Source organism: Otolemur garnettii, unplaced genomic scaffold (assembly GCF_000181295.1).
Source record: "Otolemur garnettii isolate 467f Iridium unplaced genomic scaffold, OtoGar3 scaffold00017, whole genome shotgun sequence".
Lineage (NCBI taxonomy): Eukaryota > Metazoa > Chordata > Mammalia > Primates > Galagidae > Otolemur > Otolemur garnettii.
The window spans coordinates 10220128-10230464 of NW_003852412.1; positions in this window are offsets into that span (position 1 = coordinate 10220128).

The following is a 10337-nucleotide window of genomic DNA, read 5'->3' on the forward strand; positions in this document are numbered from 1 at the left end:
AACAAATTCTAGAAATTTCCAAATAAATATTCCCTCTATTGCTCCTCTACCTCCAATCAATGCTAATTAGAGCCCAGGGATGCCTAATGTTTTGCACTGATGGGCCATTTCTCAACTCCTCTGTGTGTCTGCGTACTCATCTGTAACGTAATATTCATCTCAGCTTTTACTGTGTGCCAGACACGGGTTGAATGTTTTGTATTCATGGATTCCATCGCCATAAACCCCTATAAGATAGGTAAGTTATTGTTCCCATTTTAAAGATGAGGAAATTGAGGCAGAGAGTAGGTACCTGATTTACCAATGTCACAGCTGATAAGTAGCAGAGCTGGATTTGAGTTTGGGAAGTCTGGCTCTCTAAACACCATGCTGAGAGCACTTGTGTCACAGAATTGTTGAGAGGATTAAATAAGATATCAAGGAGGCTGATAGCTAAGCAGTGGCCCAGAGCTTTCCCAGTAAGCAGAAAGAACTGGGAAGTTTCCTGACAGTTGGATTATATGTAGCAGAAAGGTTTCCCAATGAAGAAATGGAGCAGTGTGCCCAGATTGATAGTTTAAGGGTATATTTAGAGAAGGGATGGCCAATAGGAATGAAACTACCCACTAGAGGGCATTTGGGAAAGTGAGCAGGCATTTGTTATATACTAACTGGCATTTGGTGGGTGGAGACCCAGGGATGATAGATGCCTTGCAACACATAGGGCAGCCCCATATAATCAAAACTTGTCCTTGTGATTTACAAATGTCTTGATTGTTTTTCTGAATTTTCATGCAGGTGAAAAACTTATTGCAATGATCTGAACCTAGGCCCAAACTTCTTTTTACACATCAACTACAAGCATTTTTGCACCAGGTGCTATGCCTAATTGGGACTTTAAAAACTGAAATTAAGATATTTTTTAAATAAAACTTTTCAAACATAAATTTAAAAGTACAGAAATACAGACTTCTTTATGACTTCAAGATAAAGATTTCTTAAATAGGTCACATAAAATTCCAACTCTAAAGAAAGAGATAATAAAGTGAAATGCATTAAAATCAAGACTTCTGCTTATCAAAAGACACTGTTGGGATGGTGTTATGGATTGAATGGTGGGATGTTTGTTTCTCCCTAAAGTGCGTATGTTGAAATCCTAGCTCCCAATGTGATGGTATCAGGAGGTAAGGCATTTGGAAGGTAGTTAGGTGCATGAGATTAGGGCCTTCATGAATGAGATTAGGGCCCTTATCAAAAGAGCTTGCTTCTTCCCTCTGCCCTCTACCATGAGAGGATGCAAGGAAAAATGGCCATCCGCAAATCAAGAAGTTATCTCTCACCAGACAGCAGATGTGCCAGAACCTTGGTCTTGTACTTTCCAGCCTCCAGAAATGTGAGAAATAAATATTTGTTGTTTAAGCCACCTCGTCCATGGTATTTATTATAGTATCCCAACTAAGACAAAATATAGTATCCCAACTAACCAAGAGAAAATATTTGCAATATGTGTAATATATCTGACAAAGAACTTAAATCCTAATTAAAAAAAAAAAAAAAACAACTCCTGAAAATCAGGTGCTTGGGCACCATATTTCAGGAAAATACTGGAGGGTAGGTGATTACCCAAATGAAGGTGAGAAGTAGTGGAAATGCTCCCAGTCAATGTAGTGGGAGCTCCCGAGGGAGCAGCAGCGTGGCTGGTCTGGGGAACACCCTGCCCAGACTGGAAACAAATTTTACAGGAAGGCTCCAAGAGGGATGCTTCCAGGAAGAGGACTGGTAGGTTATCTGACAGCCTGGACCAATGGGAGAATTGAATTGAGAAGCATTTTATAGAGTTGTCTGGAAGGTAGGGTGGAAACACTTGGAGCTCTAAGTCAAATGGAAAATAAAAAGGTAATTCATTCCTAGGGGAAAACGAAAAAGGAAAGGCTATGATCATAATATGCTTTGACTCCTTGCTAAATATATTTAATTAATTATACAGATGAAAGAATTGAATATGGGTTTAACAGAAAATATCATTTAAAACACTCATCTTGGCTGGATGCAGTAGCTCATGCCTGTAATCCTAGTGCTCTAAGAGTCTGGGGCAGGAGGATTATTTGACTCAGGAGTTCGAGAACAGCCTGTGCAATAGTGAGAGCCTATCTCTACTAAAATTAGAAAAATTATTTGGGCCTTAAAGCAGGCTTCTGTAGTCTCAGCAATTCGGGAGACTGAAGCAGGAGGATCACTTGAACTTGAGTTTGAGGTTGCTGTGAGCTAGGCTGATGCCATGACACTCTATTTAGCTTGGACAACAGAGTGAGACTGTCTCAAAAAAATAAATAAATAAAAACAAAATACCCTTAGATTGACAGCATGAAGGAGGAAAAACGTGTGTATATGAAAGTTAAATTCTTGATTTCAACAGAAGTCAACAGATTCTATTTAAGAGAAATGGACAAAAAATGACCTAAGCATTATGCTTTTTAAAAATACAGATATGAAGGTAGATACCAAAGGAGATTGCTACAATAATTGAATACTGTTGCCTTTTGGGAGCAGGAATAGTAGTGGGGGTGTTGGGTGGAAGACTAGTTTTTATTATGAATCCTTTAGTACCATTTGACTTTATAATCATGTACACATTTAATTGAAAAAATAAAAATTAAATTAAAAGATATGGTAACCCCCATATATATAACTGACAATGAAAAAATACTCTCCATGAAAATTTATAGAGATGACATTTTCGTGAGTACTGAAATGATAAAACAGCTTCAGTGCATGTGTGTGCTTGGCATCCCCGGTGCTGGGAGACAATACGCCCCAGCTCTCTCTTGTTGCCCCATGTCTTCTATGAGGACTATATACTGGACTATCTATTCCAGAATATTTGCATGGCAAACAGGCATAGAAAATAGAGATAGTATCTGGCTCTAGGATGAATTTCCTAACCAGTATAATATTAATGATTACATGTATAATTAATCATTATTAATATTAATAAATGCCATTTCTCCCTCTGGGGCAAATGGTGGACTGATTTGCTAGTAGTGCCTTTTAAGAGATTGGGGTTTCCCCACCCTAAGATATCACCTAACCCCAATGAGAATAGCCCACATCACAAAGTTCCAAAGCTGCAGATGCTGGCATGGATGTGGAGAGAAGGAACTCTTTTATATTGCTTGTGGAATTGCAAACTAATACAGCCTCTGTGGAAAGAAGTATGGAGAATCCTCAAAGAGCTAAAAGTAGACCTTCCATTTGATCCTGCAATCACATTACTAGTGATCTACCCAGAAGAAAAAAAAATCATTTTATTTACCATAAGGAAATTTGCACTAGGATGTTTATTGCAGCTCAGTTCACAATTGCCCAGACATGGAAGCAACCCAAGTGCCCAGAAACCTATGAATGGATTAATAAACTCTGGTATATGTACATCATGGAACACTATTCAGCTATAAAAAAGATAGAGACACCTTTTGTATTAACCTGAACGGAGTTGAAACACATTCTTCTTAGTAAAGTATCACAAGAATGGAAAAGTAAGTATCCAATGTACTCAGTACTAATATGAAACTAACCAAAAAACAGCTATACACCTTCATGAGAGAAAAACACAAGTATATTCAAGTGGAGGGAAGGAGGGAGAAAGGAGAGGGAAGAGGGGGCTGGTGGGGTCTCACCTAATGTGTACCTTGTAAGGGTATGCAGCACACCCCTTGGATGAATTCAACTACAACTCCAACTCTACCTTAGAAATGCAAACAATGAATCCTAATCATCTGTACCCTCATATTAATCTGAAATAAAAAAAGATTGGGATTTCCTAAGCTCAGGGTGTCTCAGCTGTGAAAATCGTTTGAACATGAAGTTCACGTTAGCTGCTGTGCAGTGAGTAATGACAACCTTCCTCTTCCTCCTCTTCTTTTTCTTCTTTTATATTCACAAATATGATCTTCACCCACTACAGCGTCAAATTCCTGGGATCCAGCAATCCTCAAGCCTTAGCCTCCCAAGCAGTTGGAACTAAGTAAGGTACGTGCTCAGCTAACATTCTCTTTGCTGACCCAGCGTCTTCTGCCAGCATCTGTGAACCTGTGGCTGCTTCACTTGTTAGCTTACCAGTAGGGTAAATATCTTAGACCCTTCATGGTTTGGGGCATGAGAAGCAGACTCTGAGAAGGAGATTTGCCTGCCCCAAATCAACAGGCTATGTGCTAGCATCAGCAGCACTGTGGGAGAGAAGAGAAGCTGGCAGCACGCTCAGACAGAGGCCTCTGTCAATCCTCCGGGGAGTTCTGAAACCGGCATGGTCTTTCAGAGCTGTCCCCAGTTGGAACCAGGGCCTTGGGTTCCCACCTGTTTGCATAGACAAAGTTTTGTATTCAGGCTTTTCCCAGGAAGGAGGCTTGACTTTGGCCAAGTCAGTCCTTTGTAGCTGAGGGTAAGCCCAGAAGATGGGACTCTACGGAGAGCTCGCATCGGCTATTACTCCTGGGAGCTAAGGGAATGGGTATGGGGAAGATGGCTTGGAGTTCCTTTCATACATCTCTTTAATTCTTACTGAGAGTTTCCAGACATCAAATTCTGTCTTGTTTTGTAGGGCTAATCTCTTGTAGCTATCTTTTCCACTCCCCTTCCCCATCTCCACCATGGCACAGACTTGTTAATGACACTCTGCCTTCCCCTCTGAGCCACCAGAGGAGGCTAAAGACCTCTTCAGATGCTCTAGCCTGACCCTGCCTGAGGCAGCTTCTTCCTTGTCTGTTTGAGCAGAAAGATTCTTCCAGAACTTTGGTTTTCACTGAACTATTTTTTTCTTGTTTTCAGCCTTCCATCTGGACTCCTAAAGTCTCCCCTTTGCTTGCTAAGCCATTCTGGCTGTAAACAGATAATTTGCCAAACACCTTCTCTAGACTAGAGATTGCACTAGACATTTAGGATACAGATACCATTCATTTGTACTCAATAACAACTAATCCTGCTCAGAGCTGAATTCAACAGCTGACATTTACAGAGTTCCTATGTCACGCCAAGATCTCTTTGAGACATTGAGCTAGTGTAGGTTAGAATCAGCTATCCTGAACACAGACGTGACTGTAGGTGGCTTTTAAAACGTAAGAGGTATGCTAGGCTGACTAACATTATAAGTTTGCCTAGGACTGAAAGTCGAGCAACTCAGAAACCCTGTCATCCCGGGAAAACTGGAATGGTTGGTCACCCTGAGCCTACCAGCCATTGCACTTCCTTCTTATCGGTAGAAGGTACAAAATACGGTAATTTATCCCTCACTTAATTGTTTTATTTTTAAATTAAAAACAATGTTTTGTAATTAACAAAAATTGTACATATTGGTGACACCCACCATGATGTTTTGATACCCGTCTTCATTGTGGGGAATGGCTAAAACAAGCTAGTGGGCATATGACTACCTCATATATTTGTCATTGTGTGTGTGTGTTAAGAACACTTAAAATCTACTCCCTTCGTCAAGTATACATTACATTGCTGTTAACTATAGTCACCATGTTGCCCAATCGACCTCCTGGACTAATTCTTTCTAACTAAAGTTTTGTATCCTTTAACTAATATTTCCCCAACCCCCTCCACCCCCTGCTACCCACTATTCCCTTCTCGGCTTCTATGTGCTCCACTTTTTAAGATGCCACATGTGAGCTCATAAAGTATCTGTTTTATCCTCCACTTTAACGGGGATGTGCTAGCATGTTCCAGACTTTTGGATACTGTAAATCTCACATCTCTTTGGAGTTTATCATCCATCCTCTGGACTACAGATGCCTTGAGAAGGCCTCCAGTCTACCTGTCACTTCTTGCTCATTCAGTCAGACTGACGTGGTATCATTGATGGGGTGCACTAATACGATGGTCTGGGCAATGTGTATATGTTGGGACTTAGGACATTCCCCCTGCTCTCTCCAAAAATCCTAAACAAACAAACCCATGCAAGAAAACAAAAGCCAAAAATAACAACAAAAATAACCTATCTTCTTTAATCTCTAAGCGCTGATAATGTTATATACTCAATGGGGGAGAAGAGCTCAGATGACATCTACCTAATTTCTAGGCACCAGTTTGAAATATCAGTGTGCGTGTAATTTCAGAAAATGATGTCAATTTTTTTCATGTGTGGTCAAAACTGAGCCAGCAAGAGCCTCATTTTACTTTTACTTTACATCTGTGCACTTCCATTACACATAAATATCAATTCCCTGCTTTAGCGTACTCAATTTTTCTTTAAAGTTAAACTTTATTCTTTCTGTATCTGAAGCTCAGAATAAATTTTTATTTCAGTATAGAAAATAAAATCTCAGAAGTTGTGTTCAGCTATAGAAGATTTTAAAAGTAACAGTTCTGTCCCTCTCAGTGCATTGTGTAAATTTTAAACCTGCCAAAGAAGACTTATTTACCACTGAAGAGAACTAACGGGGCCTCAGTACTCCACAACCAGGTGGTGGTGATGCTCTGGTCATGACCTTGTAATATAAATAAAAGGACATGGTTATCTGAAGCTGAGCCCAGAGCACCTTTGCTTTTTGTGAAAATAACAATAATAATAAATCTTGTTTGATTTTCTATTGCACTAGAGAAAAAACCCAAACTCTTCGCCATGGATTTGAACAGATCACCCCTCTGCCCGCTCACTCGCTCAGCCTCCTGCCTGTCACTCTCTTCTCTGACTCCATTTTGGCTACACATGCATTTCATTTCCCTGGGTAAGCAGATCTCCTTCTTACCTCGGGCCTTTCCCCCACTGCTTTCAGAGCGGAAGGCTTTTCCTTCTGCTGTCACAGGCTGCCTCATTCTCAGCCTTTCAGGCCACTTCTGCAGAGTCCTCTGTCAACCTCCCCGGTCACCCCCACTGTCTTGGCTTTCTCCGGTATCGCAGGCTACCTGTGGGCTTCCCGGGACACACCACACTTGGTAATTGTTTCTTGTCTGAGCCCCACTAACCATGCATTCCGTGGAAGTGGACCACTTCTGGGTCTGCCCTATGCTACACCCAGAATCTTGCATATGACCCTGTGTATTAATTTTCTAGTGCTCTCATAACACATACAAATACCCCAGACTGGGTGGCTTAAATGACAGAAATGCCTTTCCTCACAGGCTAGCCGTCTGAGATGAAGATGTCAGCGGGGTTGGCTTCTTCTGAGGCCGCTCTCCACGGCTTGCGGGGGGCCGTCTTTTCCCTGTCTTCACCTGCTCTTCTCTCTGTGCCCAACTGCATTCTAATCCCCTCTTTTTATAAGATCACCAGTCAAACAGGATTAGGTTCCGCCCTAATGACCTCATGGTAACTTAATTACATCTTTAAAAACTGTCTCCATATATAATATAGTCGCATTCTGAAGCACTGGGGCTAGGATTTTTACATATGAATTTGGGCGGGGTGGGGGTAGCAGAATTCAGCTCAGAAAATCAGGGACATATTCGGCACTGCAGAAGCATACACTGAATAGATAAATGACATCAAAATTATTATAGAGTTCTAGGATTATAAAACAGAAAGGGAACGGAAGCTCGAAGCTTGTTGGAAGTGCCTACTGTAGTGATGGTGATGTAAATGGTTCGGACCGGGCAGTGGTAACTGCGATTTTTATAACCTCCACAGATGATTCTGATGCACAGCCTTGAGCATCACTAATCCATTTCAGTTCCTCTAAGATTGAAGAAAGAAAAGCCGGGGAAGTTTAGAGGCTTGTCCAAGATAATACAAGTGAGGAGTTACAGATGTAGTATCTAGACGAACACTAAGTCTCCTGTGCTATTTCCATTGCTTTATATTGAAAGACAGCCACATGTTCTTGGCTAATGCTAACAATATCCACAATTTAGAGTTTAAAATGAAATCAGCATTCAAGGAAAATGCCATTGTTCTTTCATTTGCCTAGGTCAAAGTTTTGCAGAGCAGGAATACTTGTTCAGAGGAGGAACGTGTGTTAGGGAATATCCTCCCAGGGCAGTAAATCTTCATGACTACAGTACTTACTAAAGTACTGTATTACTTTAGAATAGGGTTATAGTTTACAGAATAGTATGTTAGCTACCTTTATCTTTCTTCTGGGGTAGGCAGAGCAGGGACAAAACCGAGCCCTTGATTTTGAGAATGGGTGGCAACAATCTAGAAGCTGTTCAAAGCTGATGTTTACCCAAATGCCTACACTCCTTATTCCTATACATTTCCATCATTTCACCACTGATACAGGGAAAAGGGTAGCCAAAGTTGAAGGCGTGATGACAATACCCAGAAAGATGCCACCAGGTCTATCTCTTGCTTAAAGGAGGAGATTTATGCTATTTTCTGAATGAGGGATCTGTGCAGTCTGCACCTCTTTGCCCAGTTCCCTATGGTGAGGCCTCTGTGCTGTAAGCTAGAATGCCACTGTTGGGTATTTGTTGTGCTTTGGGACCTGCTCCCTAGGCTTGCGACTCTCCCTAGAGAGTAGAGGTGAATGAGGACACACAATTCAATGGCAGCTTCCTAAATATCTCTTTAAGGAAATCTTTCCCTACCATTTTGTTTCTGGTTGATATTAGAGTCAAGATATCACTGAAGTCTTATTTCCCCCTCTGAACATGACTGTGTTGGTGATGGCTGGGGGGAAGCTGGTGGTGGGTATCTCACCCCATTCTTAGTTTTGTTTCTTGTTCTTAACCATATCATGTGTGTAGTTGATTTTCTTGATTCCTTCTGATTCTGAAGTATTTGTGCCAGTCCTAATTTAGGGAGTCCCAATTGTTTTCTGATACCGATCAGCAATTAGTACTGATTGTGATTGATACTTTTGTTGTTATTGATCAGATCGACACACTAGAGTTAGGTGTGCCTGCAGTGCAGAGACACAGAGGTGGCCTGGACTTTGGGTCTCTCAGTCTTTGGCCAGCTGGTTTTCTAGGGTGGAATGCTCTTCAGGCAAACGCCCACACTTTAGTAGTGGTGCCAAGAGATTTGTAAAATAGATAAAATTGTTCACTCACATTTGTGAGTTTATTTCAGGAAAAGATTTAATTTGTCATCGATTTGGCCATTCAGGAACACTGATGCATAGTTAATGATCTGTAAATCTTAAGTTATAAAATACACTGAGTCGATACTTTTAAATTATCTTATCATTTTTGAATATCTTTATTTCCTATAATATATTTTTTATGTGAAAAAATTTTTGCATCATTTCTGATGAAAAAGCCATTAGCTGGAAATTTGAGTTATAACAGATGGTATGAAATAGAAATGCTACCTCTACAATTTAAAATCCATTTTCTGTCATTCCAGAAGTGTATTTCTGAGGTATCTGCCTTGCATTCTTAGACTATGTAAATGTGTTTGTGACTTGGGAAAAAGGGTGCCAATGAGGAGCGTAATTGAATTGTAGAATAAATGTCTTTCTCTCTTTTCATCTCTATCAAGGCTCGTCTAGACTGGGAGCAGTACCACCCATTCAGTGTCGCAGAGATCTGTCTCATGCCAGAAAGGGCCTTCAGTCAGTCACAGGCCCAGGTAGGCCTGAACACCCTTGTCCATTAAAAACAGCTTGGGGCCAGAAGACCCCTAACCTCCATAACAAAATCTGGTTGCCTGTTTCCTACTATTATACTTTACTTGCTTCCCAGCTTCTTAAACTTTAGCTTTTATCCTCAAGTTAAAATATTTTACCTGTTTTTCACAGCATTTGAATTCTCATGTTCTGATTCCGTAGACTTGATTTCAATATTGCATTAAAACTCTGAGCCTAAAGGGATGCATTTCCTCCCTGGCGTCATGTATCTTCGTGTGCCCCTGGTTTGGGTGTTAATGTGTTTCATGTCTTATCAAACACTATGTCACTACCCTATTAACTGACCTGCGTGGTGGGAGGTTTATAAAAAGAGGATACTCAGATGGAGTTGTGGTGAGCTAGCTCCCTAGGACAGCTGAAAGGGTGAGAGTTCCATAGACAGTGGCTATTTTAAATCTACCCCGTAGTTCCTCTTCCATTTATACCAACCAAATCATGTTTCATTACTTTTTAATATGTTAATTTGTAGTTAATAGCTTCTATCTACTTTTATCCTGAAGCACATTACAAGGTCCTTGCGTGATTTAAGTAGCATTTAACAGTCAGCTGTATAATGATTTTCTTTTCCCCTGAAATAAATCAGTAAAACAAACAAACAAAAAACCAACTTATACCTTCTTGATATAAATGGAGAGATAATTTCACTTAGGAAGAGACTTGTGTTTGAAAAATACCTGGATGAGCACTGGGGTAGATGGTGAGACACTGAGGCATAGGTGTCATCTGGTGACAGACCTTCAGGAGACAGAGCAGTCTCCTGTGGCTGAGAAGAGGACTGTGCTTGTC